This window comes from Lepus europaeus, chromosome 1 (genome assembly GCF_033115175.1).
Source record: "Lepus europaeus isolate LE1 chromosome 1, mLepTim1.pri, whole genome shotgun sequence".
NCBI classification, from domain to species: domain Eukaryota; kingdom Metazoa; phylum Chordata; class Mammalia; order Lagomorpha; family Leporidae; genus Lepus; species Lepus europaeus.
The window spans coordinates 79,577,521-79,602,602 of record NC_084827.1 but is presented as its reverse complement, the minus strand read 5'-3'; the positions used below and the strand labels follow the sequence as shown (position 1 = coordinate 79,602,602).

Below are 25,082 nucleotides of genomic sequence, written 5' to 3'. Positions count from 1 at the left end.
TATAGCTCTTTAGTGCTACTATTTGGTACCACTATATTTAGAACTCAGGTAATAGTACTTGAAATCAGGTAAAAATATTTTAAAAAGTAACCAGCTTTTTCAAAAGAGGTGAAATATCATTCAATAATGATTTTAATTTTTCTGTAGTTCTCTGTCTTAAAAGGATATCGGCTTTTGTTTTTTTAAACTTTTATTTAATGAATATAAATATCCAATGTACAGCTTATGGATTACAATGGCTTCCCCCTCCCATAACTTCCCTCCCACCCACAACCCTCCCCTCTCAGAGCGAAGTAAATCTAGCTCTGAGATTATTATTTAAGATCTTATTTTGGCTATGCTATTACAGAAAAATGTTAGCCATCTCTTTTTATAAGGTCTAAAGAATAAATTGTGCGTCCTACAGATTCCTTCATAATAGAATTAGTTTCCTACCTTGAGGAGAATAGAGAAATGAAAGAACAAGTTGGGCTTAGAATAGAGAAATGAGGGAGCAAGTCCTAGATCGCTTGCTGACAATAGCAATATCACATGAATACTTAACAAACCGTTTCAACCATTAGATAACAACTTAAGAAAACATTTACCAGAAGGTCCAAAGCCTTCTATAAATTTTAAGAATCATGTATTTGAAAACACCTCTTATATATCTAACATGGTGTAGTTTGTTTAGCCAGTAAATTTAAGCACAACTATCTAAAATGTTTTTAGTTTCTTTCTACCAACACGTTTAAAACATATGATACACAGATTCAGGTCACACAAATTAAAATGTATCTTTGATTGATTTTAGCAGCTTAAATTTATGGACAATCTTATCTATAAGCCATTTAAAATAAAACTCAATAAAATTTCCCCATGTGGACATACAATATGTACACACATGTAACATAGCATAATAGACCAATATAGCAATTTTAATAATAGCTTTTAAAATCTTTAACTCTTTTTGTAGATTGCCAATTGATTTGAATTGCTTTTTGTTTTTAGTAACCTCAGTTAACCATACTTTCTCTCAGTTGGTACTGTTAATACATTATTGGCTTCATCTGTTTACAGCGCCATCCCAAAGTACTGAATACAATGAAAGTGGCTGGAAAAAGTCCATAGGAACCTAGAGGAGGGCAGCTAAACAAAGAACCAACAACGCTTTAGTTTTATGAGCAGCAAATCATATATAACTATGGATGACAAAAGATTTTAAGTCGCCATGTTTCAAATTATAAACTCATCAACCAACAAGAGGCAGTGCTTACTTCACAGTGTTTTTGAAAGCACCTGTAGGATTTTACAAGTATTTAACCCTTTAGGCCTCTGGGGCTTTCTCATTAAGATAACTATCATGTCTAGTAACACAAGATCATTAGACTTTTTAATTCTCAAACATTTGTATTAATAGCATTTTCCATTATACAAACTTAAAATTTAGTACCACACCACATCTTGACAGTACTTCTAATATAATCCAAATAGCCTGATTAGTTAGTGTCTCTATAAGATGAGAGACATAGGTCCTTCGATTTTTTTCAGTTGGGCCCAAACTGGAAAAACCAAAGTCCAGGATTTACTGGAAATTTTAGAGTCCAGATTGTTTGAAACTTTGATTTTTTGAATGCCTGTCAAGAATGCCAAGAAGGCTCAAAATCCAAAATATCTGGTTGAAATAAGATTCCTTAAAATCATGACATAACATAGACCAAATTTGATCATTGTTACAAGGTGATTATTCAAATCTTTGAAAATAAGCACATATTTACATAACCCATAGCTGTTAATAAAAATTCAGCTGTTTTTGAACAATTAGAATTTAACAGACATCAAGAGAACATAATAGATTACTTTAACACATTGCTTTAACAGAGCATCAGAGTTTAATTCCATGTCAAAGAGAAATTGAGCTTCCTGTGATCTTTTGCTGTGAGGTTTCCTTCCTTTACCTTCTTTCATATTGGTGACCATGTTTCTGTGTTTCTGTGTGTAACACATCTTTAAGCATCTTTTGCAGGGCAGGATGAGTGGCAACAAATTCTTTCAATTTCTGTTTGCTATGAAAAGTCTTAATTTCACCTTCATTCATAAATGAGAGCTTTGCAGGATATAATATTCTGGGCTGGCAGTTTTTCTCTCTTAGTACCTGTCTATGTCTCGCCATTCTTTACTAGCTTGTAGGGTTTCTGATGAGAAGTCTGCTGTGAGTCTAATTGGAGATCTTCTGAGAGTAATCTGACGTTTCTCTCTTGCACATTTTAGAATATTTTCTTTATGTTTCACTGTGGTGAGTTTGATTACAACATGTCATGGTGAGGATCTCTTTTGGTCATGTTTATTAGGGGTTCTATAAGCTTCCTGTACTAAGATGCCTCTGTCCTTCTCCAAACCTGGGAAATTTTCTGCTAGTATCTCACTGAAAATGCCTTCTAATCCTTTCTCCCTCTCCATGCCTTCAGGAACTCCTAGAACCCGAATGTTAGGTTTTTTAATAGTATCCTGTAGATTCCCGACAATATTTTTTATATTTCTAATTTCTTCTTCTTTTCTTTGGTTTGCCTGTTTCCTTTCCTGTGCTCTGTCTTCTAAGTCCGATATTCTCTCTTCTGCTTCACCCATTCTGTTTTTAAGGCTCTCTAATGTGTTTGTCATTTGATCTATTGAGTTCTTCATTTCATTGTGGTTTTTTGTCACTATCAGAGTTTCTTGTTCCACTAGTTGTTTCATTTCATTTTGATTCCTCCTTAATATTTCATTTTCACAAGAGAGATTTTCTATCTTGTCCATTAAGGATTTCTGTAGTTCAAGAATTTGTTTTTGAGAACTTCTTAATGTTCTTATCAATTTTTTGAGATCCACTTCTTGCATTTCTTCTATCTCATCATCTTCATAATCTTGAATTGAGGTGTCTTTTTCATTTGGGGGCGTCATAGTGTCTACCTTGTTCTTGTTACCTCGGTTTTTGCGTTTGTTGTATGGCATGTTGGAGATATTTGGTTTCTTCACTGTGGTGTTTTTTCTTGTTACACTATGGCTCTAGATTAAGTGGACTGTCTGCTTTTGGTGGAGCCTTAGAGGCTTGAGATGAGTGTGGACTGAGAGCTGTGTTTGGTTCCTCAGGGTTGATGGTATGTCAAAGATGACACTCCCAGGTTAGGTGTGGTAAATCTCTTTCTTTCTTTCTTTCTTTCTTTCTTTCTTTCTTTCTTTCTTTCTTTCTTTCTTTCTTTCTTTCTTTCTTCCTTCCTTCCTTCCTTCCTTCCTTCCTTCCTTCCTTCCTTCCTTCCTTTCTTTCTTTCTTATTCAAAAGGGAAGTATTTCCACACAGCTGAACATAATTGGAGGTAGTTAGCAGGCGAATGATATACCCACAGGAGCCAGAGATCGGAAGATCTTTCCCAAGGACCACACAGGGAATCTCTGCTGCCCTTGGTGTGGGCTCCAGTTCTCCTGCAGTCTCCCACTGGGTTGCCAAGTTAGATGCTAATCTCCTGTTATTTCACCCCTCCCCCCAGAGTCAGGTTTTTCTGCTAGGCTCATGGCCGGTGCAGACCTGAGGTCGCCCTGCTTATGACGTGTGACCAAAATGGCGCCTGCTCTTTCTCTTGCTCGCCTTTGAGGAGTGAGCGGAGAGCGAGAAACTCGTGTCCGTATCGGTCACTTTTTTTTCCCCTCTCTCTCTTCTAGTTAGCCTGGTGAACTTTTCCCCACGGAATTTCAAGCCTCGTTCCCTCTGGTCTCCTCTTTCCGCTTGCCCGCTGGTGTCTCGGGCTATTGAGGTTCGGCTCACCTTGCGCTCCAGCGCTCCTGTGTTGAGTCTGCCGCTGGTGTCCCGAACTTGGGCTCCCACGCTCTCCACGCAGGTCCACTGTGAATCACTAGTTCCGGAAGAGTTTCCTCTGCTGTTTCTTCCCCTACTCTTCCTTGACCCTGCAGTATCTCCACTTTTATTAACCTGTGTTGCCGAACTATCAATGTGCTCCCTTCCTATTCTGCCATCTTGCCGCTCTCTGGCTGGTATTTGATTTTTTTGGTAGCTATTGTGAATAGAATCATTCTTAGAAGTTCTTTTTCAGCCATGGCATTGTCTGTGTATACAAAGGCTGTTGATTTTTGTGTATTTATTTTATATTTTGCCATTTTACCAAGGTCTTCTATGAGCACAAATGGATTTTTAATATGGATTTAGCATTATGCAGATTACACAGTCTCTGTAAGGCTGTTATCTCTGTGTGTGATGCTAGAGTTTGAAGTCCACAGGACAGGCATTCAGGAACCGGGAGATCATCAGCAGGCTAGAACCCCACAAGGATGAACAGGAACCTATGTTAGCTCTCATTAACTCTGACTTTGATCGTTAGGAGGTTAAACACACATACCTGGCTCAGGAGCAAGCTTTATCTGAAGATAAGGCAGATCCAAGAGAATATGGCACACTTGCAGATCCAGCTGCTGTTTCATGTCATTTCTACAGATTAGAAACAACCTGTGTGAGCTGCCCAGTGGTGTTTTACTTCCTTCTGCTTTCTGCATTTCAAAACAGTCTGTCTTGTGGGCCTTCTAACCTCACCTGCAGGAAAGAAAATTTCAAGAAATGCAGTTCAGCCTAGCCAAATTGACCTATTACAAAGCCATCACAGTGGGGAATATAAGGAAGCATAAAACATATTTCTTGCCCCATAGAACTTTATAGCTTGCTTAAATTAATGGAGATCTTTGTAAAGTACTCGACATAATTCTTTGAAACTGCTAGTCACTTTCCCAAGTAGCCTTGTATAGTAGGAGATTTAAACTCACGTTTAGCCTTTTCTATTAAAGTCATATTGCTTCAGATTGTGTAGACAATGACACCTCTACAAAATGAAAAAGAATACTATGTTTTATATCACTGCTTAGGGTGTGAGAGTTTAGCTATTAAAATGACTGGGTCAGATTTGCTGAATGTTGCTTCATTTGTTCTGTGGACCAAAGTTAAGGATATAATCTTCCAGCCTAACTATTGGCTGTATGTCTAACTATTGTCAGATACATTTCTGAACACTTCTGCTCTTGCCAATAGAGTTCTGTAGTCCGGTCACATTTTTATATAACTTATTTATGCCACCTTTAATTGTTCTTGTGATTTTATAATTTATTACTGTGGACTGCTTAAAAATTGATTCTAAAGAAGAACTTTCATTGATAAAATTCAGTTAAACATCTTTGAGAGCTTAAATAAAAGGTAGCTGATTACTATTAAAAATTACTCGAGAGGCCGGCTCTGTGGTGTAGTAGGTTAGGCCTCCATCTGAGGCACCAGCATCCCATATAAGCTCTGCTTTGTGTTCCAGCTGCTTCTCTTCTGATCCAGTTCTCTAATGGCCTGGGAAGGCAGTAGAAGATGGCCCAAGAGCTTGGGCTCCTGTACCCACGTGGGAGACCTGAGAGAAGCTCCTGGTTTCTGGCTTCAGATGGGCCCAGTTCTGGCCATTGTGGCCATTTCAAGTGTGAACGAGCAGATGGAAGACCTCTCTCTCTGTCTATCCCTCTCTGTAACTCTACCTCTCAAATAAATAAATAAATCTTTTTTTAAAAATTACTTGAAAATTAACTGTGGGCAAAGCAATAGAAAGAAAAAAAAAGGGTAAAAAGTGCTACAGCTCTAATATTGTACCCCCAGATTGCTTTGCAAATCTGTTCATTTTGGGGATAATTCAAGGACCTAGTACTGGGAATCTTAGAGATAAGTGTGGTATTATTTTCTAAATAAATATGACACATAACTCCATTAATGGGGCCCATTCTCAGAGAAAAGGTCTTGGCTTGACAATGAAAGACTAACATGTCTTTGTGTTTTGATCAAAGTAAAAAAATGTATTTGAAGTTACAGTCAGTGAAATAAAATAAGAAAATGAAGTGAATGATGTGCCTATCCCAGAAGGCATAGCTATTGCAAGTGAATGTATAAAAAGATGCTCCAAATCTTATTTCATTAGGGAATTAAAAATGAAAACAATTAATATACACACTTACATATCTATTAGAATACCCAAAATATAAACTGACAGTACCAACTGCTGGTGAGCTTGCAGAGCAATAGGAACTCTGTTTTGTTGCTGATGGGTAAGCAAAGTATTACAGCCCCTTTGGGAGACAAGTTTGGTAGCTTCTTACAAAGCTAAACATAATTGTTGGACACATGTGATCTGTGTCCAACAGATCTGAAAACTTATCTCCATACAAAAACTTGCATGCTGGTGGTACAATGGCTTCATTTGTAATCACCCAAAACTGTGAGCACCCAAGATGTCTTTCAAATAGGTGAACAGACAAACCGTGGTATATTCATGTGATAGACTAATACCTAGTGATTTAAATAATTGAGCTATCAAGGTAGGCAAATATGCAGATAAATTTTAAGTACATATTCCTAAATGGAAGAAGCCAGTCTAAGTTCACATGGGTACTTTGTGAGTCCAATTATGTGACATCCTGAAAGGAGACAATCATGAAGACACTAACATGATCACTGTTTGCCGAGGCTTCAGGGACCGGGACCAGGGGAGAATTAGGATGGTGAAGCCCAAGAGATGTTTTAGATACCCTAAAGTCCTTATTGATATAAATCATTGAATACATGAGTAGGGGAGAATAGAAAGCTCTCCCAAGCAGAATTCAAGATAATGTACATAAAGCTCTATGATATAGGAGGGTGAGCAAAGTGTAACTCTCCTTTAAGTATGGGCAGTGCTTAGTGACTTTCTTCCAAAGGATAACATATAGAAAGCAGGAAAAATATATTTATGGTAGAGAAACCTGACAGAGACAACCTCAGATGAACAGTGTTAAAGTTCACCATGATGTCTTTTTAAAAAAAAAAAAAAAAGATTTACTTATTTGTTTGAAAGGCAGAGTTACAGAGAGGCAGAGGCAGAGAGGCTGGTTCACTCCCCAGAGGCCCCTAATGGCTGGAACTGCGTCGATCTGAAGCCAGGAGCCAGGAGCTTCTTCCGGGTCTCCCATGTGGGTGCAGGGGTCCAAGAATTTGGGCCATCTTCTACTGCTATCTCAGGCCATAGCAGAGAGCTAGAACGGAAGTAGAACAACTGGGACTTGAACTGGCACTGGGATGCCGGCACTGCGGTTGGCATCTACCTGCTATGTCACCCCCATCTGATGATGAGAAAAACATAAAAAAAAAATTCCCACTTAGGAGGCATTCTACAAAAATTATCTGTCCAGTACTCCTCAAACTGTTGATGTTATCAAAAAAAGATAGTCTGAGAAACTCAGATGAAGAGGCATGGCTGCTAAATGCAGTGTGTGTCGGATGAGATCCTGGAAATGGAAAAGGGTACCAGGAAAAAACAGCCCATCAGAGCATGGTGTGGGCTTTCATTAAAAAGAACACTGAAAGAAGACAACTAAATTTTTAATCTTGCACAAACTGACCAAATAGTTTTTCCCACTAGATTTTCACTTCGAAGATGAAAATAAATAATGCCTTACTTTGAAACTCGAGGAAAAAAAAATATCGATTCTAGTTTAATAATGATAACAGGGGTTGGTCCTGTGATGTAAAGGTTACGGCTGCCGCCTGCCGTGTTGGCATACTATATGGCTTTCAGTTCAAGTCCCAGCTGCTCTACTTCCTATCCAGCTCTCTGCTATGGCCTAGGAAAGCAGTAGAAGAAGGCTCAAGTCCCTGGGACCCTGCACCCATGTGGAAGACCCTGAAGAAGAAGCTCCTGGCTACAGATCAGCCCAACTCCAGCATTGCGGTCATTTGGGGAGTGAACTAGCCAATGGAAGATTCATTCTCTCTCTTCTCTTTCCCTCTCTCTCTCTCTCTCCCTCCCTCCCTCCCTCCCTCTGCTACTCTGTAGCTCTGACTTTCAAATAAATCAATAAATCTTTTAAAAAAATGAAAAGAAAACAAGTTCCCTTAAAAAATGATAACAGATATGTCACACTGATGTGAGATATTAATAATAGGAGATGGGTGTGGGTTTTGGGGGATGCCAAACCATGTTCACAACTTTCTGTAAATTTAAAACTGTTCTAAAATTAAAGTTTACTTTAAAATGTCCAGGGGCCAGGAGCTCTACTGGATGCCTTACTTTTATCATCTCATCCATTACCCACCATGACCCCATAGGAGCAGTGTTTTGACACTGAGAGAAAATGGGGTATTTGCTCCTGTATCTAGTAAATAAGGTTGTGGTGGAAAATAAATCATATGTGGACTTTTTCTCTTTACATTTCTTTATCACATTGTTAGATCTAGGAGGTTTTAAAGCCATGTTGCTAGCTAGAATTAAATCATTCTTTATTGTTCTATTCTCAAAATTTATTTTTCATCCCTTTGAGCTTCCATTTCATCTTTCCATGTGTTTTTGAGTTCAAACTCAAAGAATTCCTATATTTCAAGCATTCCTAGATTTATTTCCCCACAATCTCAATAATGCCTGTTATTTAATTTTATTATTAAATTTATAAATTTAAGGCTTAATAATATGATTTAAATTCAGTGCTCCTTACAACCTTTCAAATACAATTTAAGATACTCTGGAAAAAAAAGCACAGTAAAATTAAAATTTTAGATTAAGCAGAATTATGAGGGGATGAACAAATACTTTAACCATAAGGTTCATACAATTGTATAATTTATTAGGAAAGCTGTCAATTTTATATCATGGCCAAGAAAAACAAGGAAATGTGATTAAGTTATATGTCTCCTCTGAGGAGGGAATATACCAATTTCTCAGAGACATGAAACTTTGCCTCGTTCCAGATTCTGAAAAAAATCTATTAGTTAGAATACTTTAAAGAAGTAACATAAAAGAATTGTTCACAATACTTTCATAGCCAATATGGAAATAAACTTTATATGGTTTTTCTCATAAAACATGACTAACAGATTGAAGACATAATAATAATAAAAGGCAATTCAACGCACATGGTTATTTGAGATGATATTGTAATATAGTCACTGTGTATTGTAGTAAATTCCAAATTTTAATTCACTTTGAGGATATATTGGACAACCAAGAGAAGTATATAACTTGCTTGTTTCTAAAATTGTCTCCTGTAAATATTAACTTTCTCATCTGAGTTTCTATGAGTTGCTGGGTCTCTGAGAAAACATCGATTTTTCTCTAAAATTTGATCTGTTTTCTCACTGAGTTTTTGTCTGTGTGTGTGTATGTGTGTGTGTGTCATGTGGTATTGTGGATCCCTTTTTCAATTCCTTTTTATTTTTTTTAAAAATGTTGACTGATGGCTGGCACTGTTGCTCACTAGGCTAATCCTCCGCCTGTGGCGCCGGCACCCTGGGTTCTAGTCTCAGTTGGGGCGCCGGTCCTGTCCCAGTTGCTCCTCTTCCAGTCTAGCTCTCTGCTGTGGCCTGGGAGTGTAGTGGAGGATGGCCCAAATACTGGGGCCCTGTACCCGCATGGGAGACCAGGAAGAAGCACTTGGCTCCTGGCTTTGGATTGGCACATCACACCAGCCGTAGCGGCCATTTGGGGGGTGAACCAACAGAAGGAAGACCTTTCTCTCTGTCTCTCTCTCACTGTCTAACTCTGCATGTCAAAAAAAAATATTGACTGGCATGTTATACTTCTACCTTTTTATGGAGTACAGTATAATAATTCAATGCAAACACACAGATGAAGCAATCAAACCAGGCAACTTTCTTTCTTTGTATTTGGGACTTACTGGTTCTTCCCTCTCAGTTCTTTTTTTTTCTTAAAACTTTTTAAAAATAAATTTAAAAATTTTTTATTTATTTGAAAGGGAGAGAAACATACAGAGAAGAGCAAACAGACACACACACACATACACACACAGGGAAAAAGAAAGAGATCGCCCATCAACTGAGTCACTGCCCAACTGCTTTGGCTAGACCAAAGTTGGGAGCCAGTAACCCAGGGACCCAACTACTTGAGACATCACTGCTGGTTCCCGGAATGTGCATTAGCAGGAAATAAGGATGGGGAGCCAAGCTGTGACTCAAAACCCAGGAACTCTGATATGGGCTGTGGGCATCCCAAGTTGTATCTTAACCACTGCACCAAATATCTGCTCCCTTTCCAATTCTTTGTACAGTATATAATACATTATTATAAAATATAGTTACCCCCAGAAAAATGGATGCCAGTGGAGATCATCATGTTAAGTGAAATGAGCCAAGCACAGAAGACAAATACAGCATATTCTCTCTCATGTGGAAGTTTTTTTATTTTTAAATAAGCATTTATTTGCATAAATATTTCTTCCAAGTACCGTCTTTGTCCCAAGATATCCTGAATCATTTGAGAACCAGATATCTTGCTCTCATGAGTGCGTACTTTACTGGAAAAGATGGAAAATGACACAAATTAGATTATCAGGAAACTGTTGAGTGGTTAAAGCATGCCATCTGGAAAATAAAATCTAGGATAATGAAAGGTGGGTGGGATATAGTGTTGAGCGAGGGGCCATGGGTTTCTAGAGGTGGTAAGAGAAGCACTATATGATGTGATGCTTGAGCTGAGACCAAGGTGAAATGAAACCTGATGGGGATATGTGAAGGAAGGTCTTCTGTTCCCAGGGAGGGGGAACAGAAGATGTGTGGTGGCCGTTTGTTTCCTATTTGGAGGTGTAATAGTTGGAATAATAGCAGTGTTGAAATAGTGAAGAATGAATTTCCAAGTAAGGATGCCAAGGTCCATCCTAATGGTATACTCCCTAACATTGCCTCCCTGGTAAAGTTGGTGTTGTTATAATGCAAGTTTCGTGAGAGGTTTAGTAAGATAGGAGGCAGTGCCCTGAAAGATGTCAATAGACTTACAGTTTTCTTGGAATATGTTTCCATAAGATGGGAAAGATGAAAACAGCCTCACTTCTTATATTTGTTTTGTTTTTTAGATTTATTTATTTATTGAAAGTCAGAGTTAGAGGGAGAGGGAGAAAAAGAGAGAGAGAGAGAGAGAGAGAGAGAGAGAGAGAGAGAGAGAACCATCTGCTAGTTCACTCCCTAAATGGCTGCAACTGACAGAGCTGCACCAGGCTGAAGCCAAGAGCCGGGAGCTTTATCTGGGTCTCCCACATGAGTGGGAAATGGAGTCTGAACACTTGGGTCATTCTCTGCTATTTTCCCATCAGCAAGGAACTGGGTCGGAAGTGGAACAGCTGGGACTCGAACAGGTACCCGTATGGTTGCCGGCGCTCCAGACAGCGACTTAACCCACTGCACCCAGCATCAGCCTCATCGCTTCTACTAAAACAAGTGGATTGAATGATATAAATTTGCTGAATATTAAAAATAAAAACTTTCAAAGTTAGGAATGATAATAAAATGCAGTGTTGAGAAAACCTAGTAAATTAATGGGCTCACTATTGTAAAAATATATGGTAATTTTAATTGTTGTAAGTTTAATTTGTCTTTGAAATGAAGTGTTGAAATGAAAAAAATCTGTAAATGAGCAGTGGTGAGACTCAGATGGGCAGAGAGTGTTTAAAGAGATCCTCTTGCCTTCTGTAGCGAGAAGCTGAGGACCACAGATTTTGAAGCATTATTTCCTAGAACAAGGAAGCTTTATGTTACTTCTCCATAATTACGGCAGGCACCACTCACCAAGCAAATACATTCCCAGACTGGCCACAGTTCTAACAGCTAAGTGCCTCCCCCAGGGCTTTATTTTATACTTTTCAAAGTCACAAAGCATTTTTTAGAAAATGTTTAATGAAATAAACTTGTTTATTTTACCTCATTGCAGTCCACTAGCTATGGGTTGGTTTCCTCTGTCGTCTTCATAAACAATCTGATTTTTTAAAAAAAGTTTCAGTTATTTTAATCATTTTGGGATGTGTATTTGGTTGAACATAAAATGTTCTCACTCAATCAGGCTTTCCAGGTTTCCAGACAAAAGATCTGTCCTATGCCACAGTATGTGAGAAGCTACAAAGTGCAAGACAATAGAACTCACTAATGTTGCTAAAATGCACAACCAACTACAGCTTGTAATATTTAGAAATTCTGGGGACTTGAGAGTGGCAAGAATTGTCTTAAAGTTCTTGAGGCTTCCCAAAAATGTAATCCTTAAAGTGGTATTACTCTCAGCAGATTTATCATTGTTCGTCTGTAAGGTCTTCTTATGTTAAGTACTGCATCTTGTTTACCTTTGTGTCTCTAAAACCCTAACATAGTTTCTGGCCTGTATTACCTACTCAGTAAATGCCTGCCTGCTGAATGAGTGAGTGAGTAGATGAGTGAATGAAAGACCATGGGTGCAGCTGCTCACATTTATAGATCTATTCACTGGACTAATCCATGATGTTTGTGACTCTAAATTTTCTGTTTACTATGTAGACTTTTTTCCCCTCATTCTGTGAGCTTCTTTTATTTATTCTTCATTTGCCTATGCCACAGGGTATATTTGGGTTGTATATTCATGTTTAGAACTAAATTGTTTGCATATATATTCCAAGTCATTTTTTTTTATTCTGAAACACTAGGAACAGAACAAATGACAACTTCCACATTCACAAAAAGCTTCTTTTGAACTTAGTAAATGGTAACTATAAAATGCAACATCATTTCAGTCTTCACCGTAGCAGGGAACAAAATAAAAATACCTGAAGCAACAAAAGTGTATTATTATTGTCATCCTGTAGGAGCCTCATGTCACCCTAGATGTCACTGCATATCACTTGCATATTGTCTGTTTAAGACCAGGAGGGAAAAAGTTTAAAGTGGAATGAATCCTAATAAGTGAAATGCCTACTATGCCCTATCTTCTCAGCCTCACGGGTGATGGTTACCTGTGTCCCTAGAGTCAGTCTGATTTCTAAGCATAATTTGAGATGAAAAATAAAACAAGCCATTTATATAAGCAGATCTCTGCCATCAAATTGATGTAGATACCAGGAAATGCTTGTGTTGTTGTTAAATTAAGTTTGCAGAGGAATGTTTTCTCATTTAAATTCATCCCATATGAGGAACAAAACTTAGACTGTGGTGTTTTCATAAAGGAAATATGTCATGTCAGTGAAATTTATTACTTTTTTCTTTTTTGTTAAAGATTTATTTATTTATTTGAAAGGCGGAGTTACAGAGAGGCCGAGGCAAAGAGAGAGAGGTCTTCCATCTATTGGTTCACTCCCCAAACTCCCACAATGGTCTGAGCTAGGCTGATCCAAAGCCAGGAGCCAGGAGCTTCTTCCAGGTCTCCCACACAGGTGCACAGGCCCATTAACATGAGCCATCTTCTACTGCATTCTCAGGCCATAGAGAGAGCTGGATTGGAAGTGGAGCAACCAGGTCTCAAACTGCCTTCCATATGGAATGCTGGCACTGCAGGCAGTAGCTTTATCTGCTACACCACAGCACCAGCCTCCTATTATTTTATTCTGACATTGTAAATTGTACTCTAAAGCCAGGAGCCTGGAACTCCACCCAGGTCTCCCACATGAGTGTCAAGGGTCCATCCTCTGCTCTGCCAGGCACAATAGCAGGAAACTGGATTGGAAGCACAGCAACCAGCATCCTGATATGGGCCTCTAGTGACACAGTTAGTGACTTAACCTGTTGAACTACAATGCTGGCCTCTCATTTCTATAGTACATGAAAATGTCCCCCAAACCTTGAATGCTTCCGCAGTTCAATATTTTTTTAAATTAAGAATTCTACTTGGAATGCATAATCAGATGATAAGATAAAGTACAGGAAAATGTCAGATTCTTGAACTTGTATTAAATTTTCTATTTCACTTATTTATTTCATTTATTTATCAATAGACAGAAAGAGATTGAGAGACAGACAGAGAGCTCCCTGTCTGTTGGTTCACTCCATAAATGCCCCCAACATCTGGTGCTGGGCCAGGCTGAAACAGGAGCTGAAAACTCAGTTCAGGTCTCCCATGATGGTGACAGGGACTTAACTACATGAACCATCTCATGCTTCCACCCAGGGCATGCATCAGTGAGAAGCTGGGACCAGGAGCAGATCAGGTGCTCAAACCCAGGTATGCATCCCTATTGCTCTCTGAACAACTAAGCCAAGTGCCTGCCCCAAATTTTCTGAGTTTTTTTATTTGTTTATTTGTTTTGAATATTTTATACTTTCTGGGTCCATTATAAAAGAAGTTTAAAAACACCAATAATATAACATATGAAAACAATTTCATAAATATAAAGAAATATGTGAGGGCTTATTATTAATAATAACTTTACTAATCAAACCTAACAATTAGATGAACTAAGTCATAAGAAAATTGTAACTTTTTGGTGATAGAAGTCAAAAGAAGCAAAAATCCAAACTTTGTTTATTCTACTTTATTATATCACCACAGAGTAATCCTTAAGCTTGCTGACCACCTGAATAATTTGAATAATTTTCTTTTTATAAAACATGTCATACTTAGTCTAATTTCAATTGTTCTGTTCTTATATCTTATTCGTAGGTTTGCAGTAACATGCCATCATTGAGTTCCAAAAGTTAATCCAATAATAAATACAAATTTCTATTCCTGCTATTTAGATATGGCAGTTTCTTCTTCCTCTGGTGGTATATATGTTTTTCGTGACATATTATTCTGTGTGTGTATGTGTGTGTGTGTGTGTAAGTCCCCATTGCTGGCATTTTCTATTTCTATCCACTTTAGTAATACATCTTTCCAGTTGGTGCATAGTTTTTGGACACCTCTTTGGTTTAAACTGCCTTTCTTGTCCAAAGATTAGACCATGATGGGAGGCAGCCCAGAAACTCTCCTTGTTTGGCATCAGGATGGCCCATTATAGTGCTAGCATGGAGAGGTTGTAAAGGATGCTACCAAGTTAACATTTAATGAGCTTCACTCTGAAACACTGTACTGAGAGCTTAGCAGCAGTCCTTACATAGTCCTCTGAGATGGATAGAATCATTTTATTTCTGTGTTCCAGATGAGGAAATGGAGGCTAGAGAGGTAAGTAAACTTTAATTGTTTGTTCTCTCTCTTCCTTGCTGACACACTGCAGTGTCACTAGTGCTTAGCACAGCGCCTGCCACTTGACAAGGCTTATAGAACACTGGATAAATGAGTACATGAAATGACTCACCTGGAAAATGGCACAGCTGATAAAGGAATCCATCTCATCTGACTCCAAACCTCTTGTTCAACCTCAAGCTTCATTTCAGAGGGAAGATCTTAAAATCATGTTAGAGAAATAAGTCCAGGAATGATGATCAGAGCAAGGAGGGCCTGAAGGTGAAGGTTAAAATCTCAGAGGTAGATTGATATAATAACCAGTCCAACATAGGCTAAATGAAGGAAGGCAGCTAAAACTGGAGGAAAGGGAGAAAATTTAGACAAATTCTGGAGAGGCAGGTGATATCCATAAGTAGGTTAATGAGTTACTGACTTTTGTTTTTGTGATGTTGCTGAGTTGACTCAAGAAGGGAAGGTACTCTCCCAGTCCTCCTTCTCCGGCCCCTGTCCCAGGACAGGTGGGCACAGCCAGCATGTGCTTGATTTCAGATAAAAGGTCCTTAAGCTCATGCCAAGATTTACAGTCACTTTCCTGACCCCTGCTTTTCTCGAAGCTACCCAGGGTACAGCAGAGCTCTAGCATTGCAATTGTGGCACATTTCAGAGAAGGTCCATTAATACCATGATGATCTCACGACCATGAGAGGGGACAGGGCACAATCAGAGGCCATGTGCACCATGTGAGTCCCCTTGGCAGCCTTTGAGGTTGCCTTCAGCATCTCAGTTGGACTGTCAGTAGACCTTTCCAGTGGTCCAGACAATTGATATTAAAGCACAGGTGCAAAAGTAAAGCATGTGCCTCTCTGGTGGACTCTATTCAACAACAACCAATGCAGAAACACCTGACATTGCTGTGAGGTTCATTAGGCAACAGCATCAGTTTTCTCTCCCTATCAGAGTTCCTTCAAGCTTAATAGGTTCTGAGTTGTCATAACCTTGTTGAACCTGAGGATGTATGCTAAGTGTGCAGGAATGGTCTTCAATCCCTGTTTATGATTGCAAATGATGAAGAACAACTGAAAAGTCCATCAACAAGAGAATGTGCAAATAACAAGATTTATCTTCACAGCAGAGTAGTTAGCCTTAAATGGAATAGGAATATATTGTATTCAGTGGGCCCTGAGTTAGGTTGGCATCTACACATTTAGGAAGAAGCTTCGTGAAAGGTTTAGGAAGAAAAAACGGATGCCCATTTAGGATCAGGGCCTGGTACCAGGTTAATCATAAAGCCATTTGTTTTTTGCTTCATCTTGCTCTCAAATTACACTTTCTTGTAGGCAATCAAACTGGAGAAGAAATGATAAAGTGGCCCTGATACCTTCTTCAGGAGCAAATACTGCTCTCGCAACAGAATTCTAATATGAAATAATCGAGGGTAAGTTTTTTTAGTGATGATGAGATCAAGTAAGAGAGGCCAAGAGTGAGTAGGATGTGAACAACACAGATCAATGGTCATTTGTTGTCTTTTCATATGCTTAGTTCACATTTTCATTTACAAATATTGCTTCATGAAGGTTAGTAATATCTTTATCTACCTGAGCAGCTTTGGTCAGGTGGGATGCTGGGCATACAGGGCAGGGTAGTGCCACCAAAGCTTCCTGTTGCCTTTAGAGCCATCATAGATTGACCCTAAAATCAGATATAGGTATTTTTAGTTCTTATGGCTGACATCAGACTGGCATTGAAAATCCTTCCAGTCTCTCTCCAAGCAGGATTCTCAATTGTGGAAATTATATCTCCAGGTACATGCCAGCAGAGTGAACTGTGCTGCAGTAGTATGTATGCAAGTGTTTCTTGTGCCAGTTAGCTTCTCCTTTCTTGTGGTTACAGAAGGGGAACAAACACAGGCAAATATCAGGTTAATGGAGTCCAGGAAGAGACCTCCATAGATACCTAGTGGTATCTCTAGTATTATGTCAAAATTTATAAAAATGTGAAATTTGGCAGTCTGTTCTGCTGCTCTAGGCTCAACGTGCTGTGTCCGTTTACAAGTTCCTAGAAAGTACACAATGTGCTGACTCAATTCATTTAGATAACCACAGAAACACAAATTCCCTCCTGAGCCGCCAACTCTCTTGCCTCCTGTTCCCATGACTGTTAACACTGCCACCAGGATATTGGAATCCATAGATGGAGATTTTGACGATCTGTTGGTGGACTAGACCACTAGCTGTGTTGTCCCATAAGAGTAGAATGTCTCTATGTTATCAAGTGCAGTAACAGCCTTTAGTCGTTTTATAATTATGGGATACATCAAATTTAATTGTTGAGGCATCACATACAATTTAAGTACCTTCTTGCTGTCCTACCAGCCACGTCTGTCCTGTAATCCAATTCTTTCTTTCCCACCCTGCAGGTAATAAATATTCTGAAATGATAGAGTAGCTTTACCTGAAAAGTTACATACTGAAATACACATAAGCACATTTATTATAATGTCTCAGGCTGCGGTGGGCGTTTGGCCTGGCATTTAAGACTCTGATTTGGAGTGTCTGCATGCCATATCAGAGTTCCTGGGTTTGATTTCCAACTCCTCTTCTGATTTCAGCTTCCTGCTATTGTGCCCTCTGGAGGGCAGCAGGAGGTGGCTCAAGTACATCAGTTCCTGCCTCTATAGATGAGGACTGAGTGGCCTAGCCCCAGATGCTGCAGGTATTTGAGGAATGAACCAGCAGATGAGTTCATTCTGTCTCTCTCTTTTCCTCTATCTTTCTCCCTCTCTCTTCCCCTCTACTTCTTAAATAAATAAAATAACAATAAAACCAGTAATTCTGGTCACAATTAGTTCTGAGAGGCTGCTTTAAAAATATATCTAGGACTTTTTTATGTTTTTAAAATTTATATAAGCCAGATCACACTTTGAACATCCATTTGCAACTGTGTAACCCAACCATATGTTTGCAGGATCATTCTACTTTGAAACATATAATGTCTTTCATTTTTACTACTGTAGTATATAAATAGACTACAGTCTATTCACTTTTCTTTTTGGCATACTTTCACATTTTTCTATTTTTCACTAGACAGTATGACATAATTAACCCCTTGTGTAAGAATTCAAATGCATAAGGAAAAAGTGCAAATAACCCAGTTTCCGAAAGAGAAAGGAAGGGAGGGAGGGAGGGACATACACAGTAACTGAAAGTGGAAACTTCTGTGGCCAAGGAACATTTGAAAACTTGCTTAATGACCTCTTTAATAGTCAGTTGAATAAAGATTCCGTAGCATATTTATGGTGTGTAGGAGAATTTAGGTAACTTGACTCTGTTATGCATTGCTGCTGGTACAGCCACTTTAGAAGTAACTCTCAACAGCTTCCTGGTCCTGTTTCCAGGAATGACACTTCATCCTACTTCTCATTTCTTTCTTTCTTTTTTTAAAGATTATTTATTTATTTGAAAGGCAAAATTACAGAGAGGCAGAGAAAGAAAGAGATCGACCTTCCATTCACTAGTTCACTCCCCAGAAGGCCGCAACAGCCGGATCTGGGCCAGTCCAAAGCCAGGAGCCAGGAGCTTCTTCTGGGTCTTCCACATGGTTGCAGGGGACCAAGGATTTTGGCTGTCTTCTACTCTTTTCCCAGGCCATAGCAGAGAGCTGGATCAGAAGCAGAGTAGCTGAGACTCCAACCGGCACCCATATGGGATGCTGGCACTGCTGTCTAGGGCTTTAACCTGCTGTGCCAGCCCTCTACTTAAGACAAGAATCATAATTCATTCCATTTTCCCCGTAAACTGATGTCTAGGATGCCGCACTACAACTGCAACCAAAACAAGAAGGACAACCTGAGAAGCTGCTCCATTGGTCTTCAGGGCAGTAGACGCAGAGGTATTGTGGGCAAGGGACTCATATTTTCATAAGTGCAGCCACTGTGGCTGTTTCTATAGCTTGGCAAACCTCACATGGAAACCTGACAGCTGGGCACGCATTTCTCCACTTGTGCCCTGAAGCCTGCCTGGCTCAGAGTCCTGGACTCTCCAGGTATGTCTGACCATGTCATTTCACATGGCACAGGAAGTATGGATCCTGGAAGAGTCTCTGGAAGCAGCCACCTGCCCTCTGAGATGTGATGCCCAGCCACGGAAGAAGTGAGCCTGACTTACTGGTCCTCATTTGGTGGAGCTGGAGCCAGAAATTGTAGTATCCCTTCCACAATGGTGGAAGCCAAATTGTAAGAACCAGAGCCCAAGGGAGTACATGGGAAGCATGTTCCAGCAGGTCTGAACAGCAGGGGAGGCTTAAGAAAGAAAAGGAAGGCTAGGGCACTTGGAGGAGGGAGAACTGGGAAGAAAATCTAAGGAGCAGCAGATTAAAAGCACAGTCACTGCAGGAAGACAGGTATCACATGGACACCTATGCAATGCTAGAACTTTGAACTAATCAGTGAAAGGATTGTTGAGTGGTTGTGGGTATTGGTGGAATAGGCATTCCATACAAGCCTGTAAGGTATGATGTGGAATAGTAGGAGCAGAACCAAAGATATCAATGAGTCACTCTTCTTCACTCTTTCCCTCTGAAAAGGCCTTGTCCTTTTCATTTTCACTTCTATTTCTTCTGGCTGAAAAGAGACCCATCATGCAATCAATCATCAATTCAAAGACTATTGTACTAGTTAGAGGAAAAATATTTATGTATGGAGAAAAAAATGTTTATGTTGTAATAACTATAACAAATCCATAACATTATGCCTACTGGAAATACACAGTTTTTATTGTGACAGAGTAACTCCTATGCTAATAATATCCATAAAGAGAGAAGAATATTTAAAGACATGATAAAAAATAACAGGATAGCCTCATTTTTATAATAGTTTCATTGAAATATAATTTGCAGACCATAAAATTCATTCTTTCAAAGTATATGATTTTTGGGCTTTAGTATATTCAGAGTAGTACAATTATCACTGCTTCTAATTTAAAACATTTCGTCACCTCCTAAAAGAAATCCCACACCCATTGGCAGTCACTCTCCATCTCATCCCCAACTTCTCCCTAACTCTATCAACTCTAACTTACTTTTCTGTTGATTTTCCTGTTTTGGGTATTTCATATAAACAGCACCCTATGGTATGTGCTTGTTTATGTTCTTTCACTTAGCATGATGTTCTCAAGGCTCATCCGTGTTGAACCTTGTGTCAACCCTTCATTCTTGTTTTTTTTTTTTTTTTTTGGACAGGCAGAGTGGACAGTGAGAGAGAGACAGAGAGAAAGGTCTTCCTTTTGCCATTGATTCACCCTTCAGTGGCCGCCGTGGCCAGCGCGCTGCGGCCGGCATACCACACTGATCCAAATCCAGGAGCCAGGTGCTTCTCCTCGTCTCCTGTGCGGGTGCAGGACCCAAGGACTTGGGCCATCCTCCACTGCACTCCTGGGCCATAGCAGAGAGCTGGACTGGAAGAGGGGCAACCGGGACAGAATCCGGCACCCCAACCGGGACTAGAGCCCGGTATGCCAGTGCCGCAGGCAGAGGATTAGCCTATTGAGCTGTGGCGCCGGCCCCTTCATTCTTTGTTATAACTGAATGGCATTCCAGAGTATGGATATACCACATTTTGTTTATCCATTTACCAGTTGATGGACATTCTTTTTTAACTAGAAGTGGGTCTTTTCTATGTGATTACAGCATCAAAGATATACTTCATAGCATATGTAGGTCCATTTCTCCTTGTGTTAGTAACTTCATCTAATCAATGCAGACTAACTTGCAGGATCTAATTAATTCAGGCTAATCAATGTGGATAACATTTTGTCATGAGCAATCACAAGGACTACTTTGAGACTATCCTAACTTGAGACACATTTTGTGATTGCTTTCTGTTACAGTTTTGTGGGGAGGTTTTTCTGAAGTGTGAGTTACAAAGTTTACCACAGGGAATAGTTTTTCATGTAAGAAATGATGTCACTAAATTATACCAATACACATGGATTTAGAAGTAAAAATATTGTTGCTCTTGTGGTTACCATATCCGAGACCAATCAATATTTGCTGTTATTTTTAATCACTTCCATATGTATTGTGATGTAATCCATTGTTTTCAAGGTCAATCTCTAGGCCACCTGGGTATCTTTGGAACCTAAGTTTCAAAAACACTTCTGTTGATCCTCGAAATCTTGAGCCAGGATTTAAATGAGGCCACTATTTCTTTCTACTTGGGTTTGTCAAATAAAATTGAATTGCTGTGTTCCCAACAGCACAGTCAGATGCCTGCTTGCTAGAATGGATATAATTTCAGACAACTAAAAGATTCTTGCTATTCACTCATTTGACCTGCTTGTATCTGATGGACCTGTGTATTCATATCTGTGGGATCCACTGCTGCCAATGAACACTCATCAAGTGTTTGGAAATCGTAGGAAGACACCTTTAATCTCATCCTGTCTGATTCTACAATCCTGCTGCAGTTTATGGAATGAATATTTAGCAGAAGAATGAGTATTAGAAAATTTCTTTCAAAAACACATTCTGATAGGTTTCCATTAAGACTCAAGTTCATCTCTTCATTACTCAAAAGCAACCCGTTTTTTTTCCAGCATACTGTATTAAAAAGCCTTCACTTCATCCCAGCATTCCTCAATATTTGAAGTCATGTGAGTTCCACATCTTCACAGCTCCAGCCTTGTGCCTTAAAGATAGGAACAAGTGTTAGCTCAGAGGCACCTGATATCCATTAGACACCCAGATCTGGAGCTGTTGAGAGTCAATTACACAACCTGGGATTCATTATCCCTGGAATTAATACCTCAGTAATGAATTCGTTCGATTTGAGCCAAATTCTGTGTTGATCTCTTTCATTTGGAATGCTGACAGTTGGCTAGAGTGATATGCTAATGATGGCATGGGGCTGACTGTGCAAGCCCACTAAATAGAGAGTATGTGCTCCATTTTGTGGAAGGTGCATCCATGAATTAGCAACCTTGGTAATATTCTCCCCATCAATGCCCAAATCAAAATCGGTAAAGCATTTTCTCCCTCTTCCCCCTCCCTTTGGAGATCCTCTACTTCTGCATCTAATTAATTATGTGAGGGCAAGAAGGAAATAGAATACAGGTGGTACTCAGTTATTGCTAGCAGTCATCCAGAAAAGGATTAGATGTGATCACTGCAGAAGTACCCAATCCACTAAGTACCTTGCACTCATGTCATTTTTTGCTGCATTAATCTTTTTTTTCTGGTTAAGTTAGAACATTCACTTCTAGGTACTTTATATTAAGGTTTATGAGTGATATTACTTTTGTAGACAGAAATTAAATGACAAGGGATGCCATCTTCAACTGAGATCAGTTTGTATATCTCTTCCTAAAGTCATTGAGATTTTTAGGACAAACATCTTCAGAATTTCATTAGTGACAAATGTGAGGAAAGACAAGTCAGGGTGATTTTCTGTTTTTCTAGCATTCTCTAACCTCACTTCAAAGAGCCATGAAAGGCAAGGTAACTCTGAATGACACTGGTCTAACTATCCCCCAGCACTATTTCTGAACCCATCTGAGTGGTTGAGTGAGTGAGTGCACATGTGGCTATGCAGGCCTCCAGCTATTGGGCTAGTGATGTCTTTGGATCTGCCAGTGCTGTCTTGGCCAGAAACAATAGCTGCCTCTGAGCATCACTCTACCATGAACTGATACCCTCCACAGGCTTCAGTGGTCCCATCCACAGCAGAGCTGAAAAGTCAACAGAATTCATGGAGAATCTGGCCAAGTTGTCAAACCAAGCTGTTTTCATTGCCTCTCCCAGTGGACTTTTGTTCTGTTCTATTTCAAAACAGGTCATTTCCACCAGGAGTTGACATAGCACTTATTACTTGCCAGGAAATATGGAGGGGAGGTGGAAAGCAAGAGGATTGTCCCAACATAGTTCTCTGCTATAAGGATCTATTTCAAGGGCTGTTTTTCCCACTCACCCCCCACTCACACCTCCACTTACATTGGCTTTTCAAAAGTGCAGGTGGGAGCCATGCTTCTTTCCAGCACTGCTACAGCAAGAGTTTACAGCATGGCCTCATGCACAATTTCAGATCTAAAACATGCTTCTTTCTCCCTCAAGCCCCATTGCAGTCTAATTCTTGCTTGATATATAAGGCAAGCAAGAGACTTTAAACTTTATTATGCAATAAGAATTAAAATTTTGGATGATAAAAGTTATTACACATGAGTGAGTTTGTCTCTCCAAATCAATGAAGTAAATTAGGTTCCCTGCTTTGTAGCATATGGTATCCTCAAAATTGCCTTCATATAATTATAACTCTGTTTATTAAAAAGAATTATGTAACAATATGGTTGATTTATTCTGGTGTGATTGGCTTAGAAACTTAATTGGACTGAGCAATATACCCGAGATAAAATTAATTTAATTAGCGAATTCATTTCAGGATGACTAGAACCCCTCATCACATTTTGGTAATCTGAAAAGGTGTGCAAGCAAACAAGCAAAGTTCAAGACCAGTTGGATACTTGTGTGGCATACTGATTAAAACAGGAAACAGAAAAAATAAAGTACCATTCCAAAACACCTCCAGCCAGAAAGTTGAAAATAATACTTTACTTCATTATTAACTTTTTTTCAAAAAGACAGACATAAATAGTTTGAGATCCCTGTCTCATCCTAAGCTAATGACTGAGATCTAGTTACTGAAATCCATCCTCGCCTCATCCTTTTCTACTCCACCACTGCATTGCAATCATGTTATTCAGCTGGCCAGGTCATTGCTGGTCCCAGGACCCTGCAGTTGGGACCAGTCTTCTTGCTGCTTTTCTATAGATAAGAGAATGTCATGGTACAAATATGTGCTATTGTGGACCAAAGCACAGATAGATGCATTAGGGTGAAATTATCACAAAGATTCCAGAAACACTCACAGCCCATACATCCAAATAATTCCAGGAGCAAGAAGTACTTCTTCCCTCCCACTTCCTATCTGTTCTCCCTGCTTCTGTTACTTTTTCCTCTTCTTGTTCTTGTACATTCTGCACAATGCCACTATTTTTTATTTGCTTATATATATTTTTTGCCTCTTCAAAGATACATATGGATCCTGTCTAATTCCAAAAAAGGACCCGATAAAGCCTCACTACCGCTAGGTTAATCTTGCACCACTCCATTTGATCATATGTTATTTCCCTACATGAGAGCAGATGGCTTCCCATTGACTGCAGAGGAGAGTCACACCTCCTCAGTATGGCATCTGAGTCTCTCAGTAACCCATTTCCCACCATATTCCTCCGGCCTTGCCTCCTGGGATCCTACTGTGGGGACCCTGTGTGGCAGGCTCATCAGATTACCTGCCATTTCTTCCCTCAACCATTTTTTTTCCTTTTTTGGGCCCTTCATCCCTTGGCTCATCCAATATTCTATTTCCAGTATAGTTCTTCACTGAATTTCATTGCCGTTTTCCATATGAAACCCTTCTCATCAACCCAGCTGGTAATTATTTCTCTCTTTTCTGAGTATGTGTATGATCTGTGTATACTGTATGTGCACATGTACATAATTTTGTGTCAGATACTGTGCTTCTTTATAGCCATCTAATAGTTTCATTTATTCTAAGACTGTTGCCCTCTTTCTCTCCTTGTGTCTCCTAGTTCAGTAATCTAATGTGGAATGCAGGGATTACTTACTGGTTGAGTGAAAGCTCTGTATTATTATTTCAGTGCTTGTGAATGGTATTATTTTTGTCATTTTATTTGTATTATTCATGCAGTGCTTTGTAGTTTCTCTCCTTCAGGCAGAAAAACATTGCCCATGGAAGCAATAATATGCAAACATATTCACCATCCTACATGCATTGTGGGCTTTAACCTGTTGTTTAAGTTTCCTCTCTTAAAACAATAGATTTTGTTTCCCAGGAGTCCATTAATTAATGGAGCTCACATGTCTTCAGGGCTTGCTGACTTCCGGGGTACTGTCTGTTGAGTCTGTGAAAGTTGCAAACAGATGATGTCTCTGAAGGCGGTGTTAAAGGTCTGTCCATCTGCAAAAAAGCTGATGAGAGGCGACATTGTCAATTCACCCTAATCTGTACCCTTGATGCTGTGGCATATGTGGCATGGGCAATAACATAGTTTCTGCATGCGGCACTAGCCTTAGAACAAGGGGGGGGGTGTGAAT

The 25,082-nt window shown here is 39.4% G+C and overlaps 1 protein-coding gene across 1 annotated transcript in view; it reads left to right on the top strand.

Moving 5' to 3' along the window:
* Window positions 1-25,082, top strand: part of NXPH2 (neurexophilin 2) — a 126,630-nt gene that overhangs the window by 26,516 nt on the left and 75,032 nt on the right. The gene's annotated exons all lie outside the window — the stretch shown is intronic.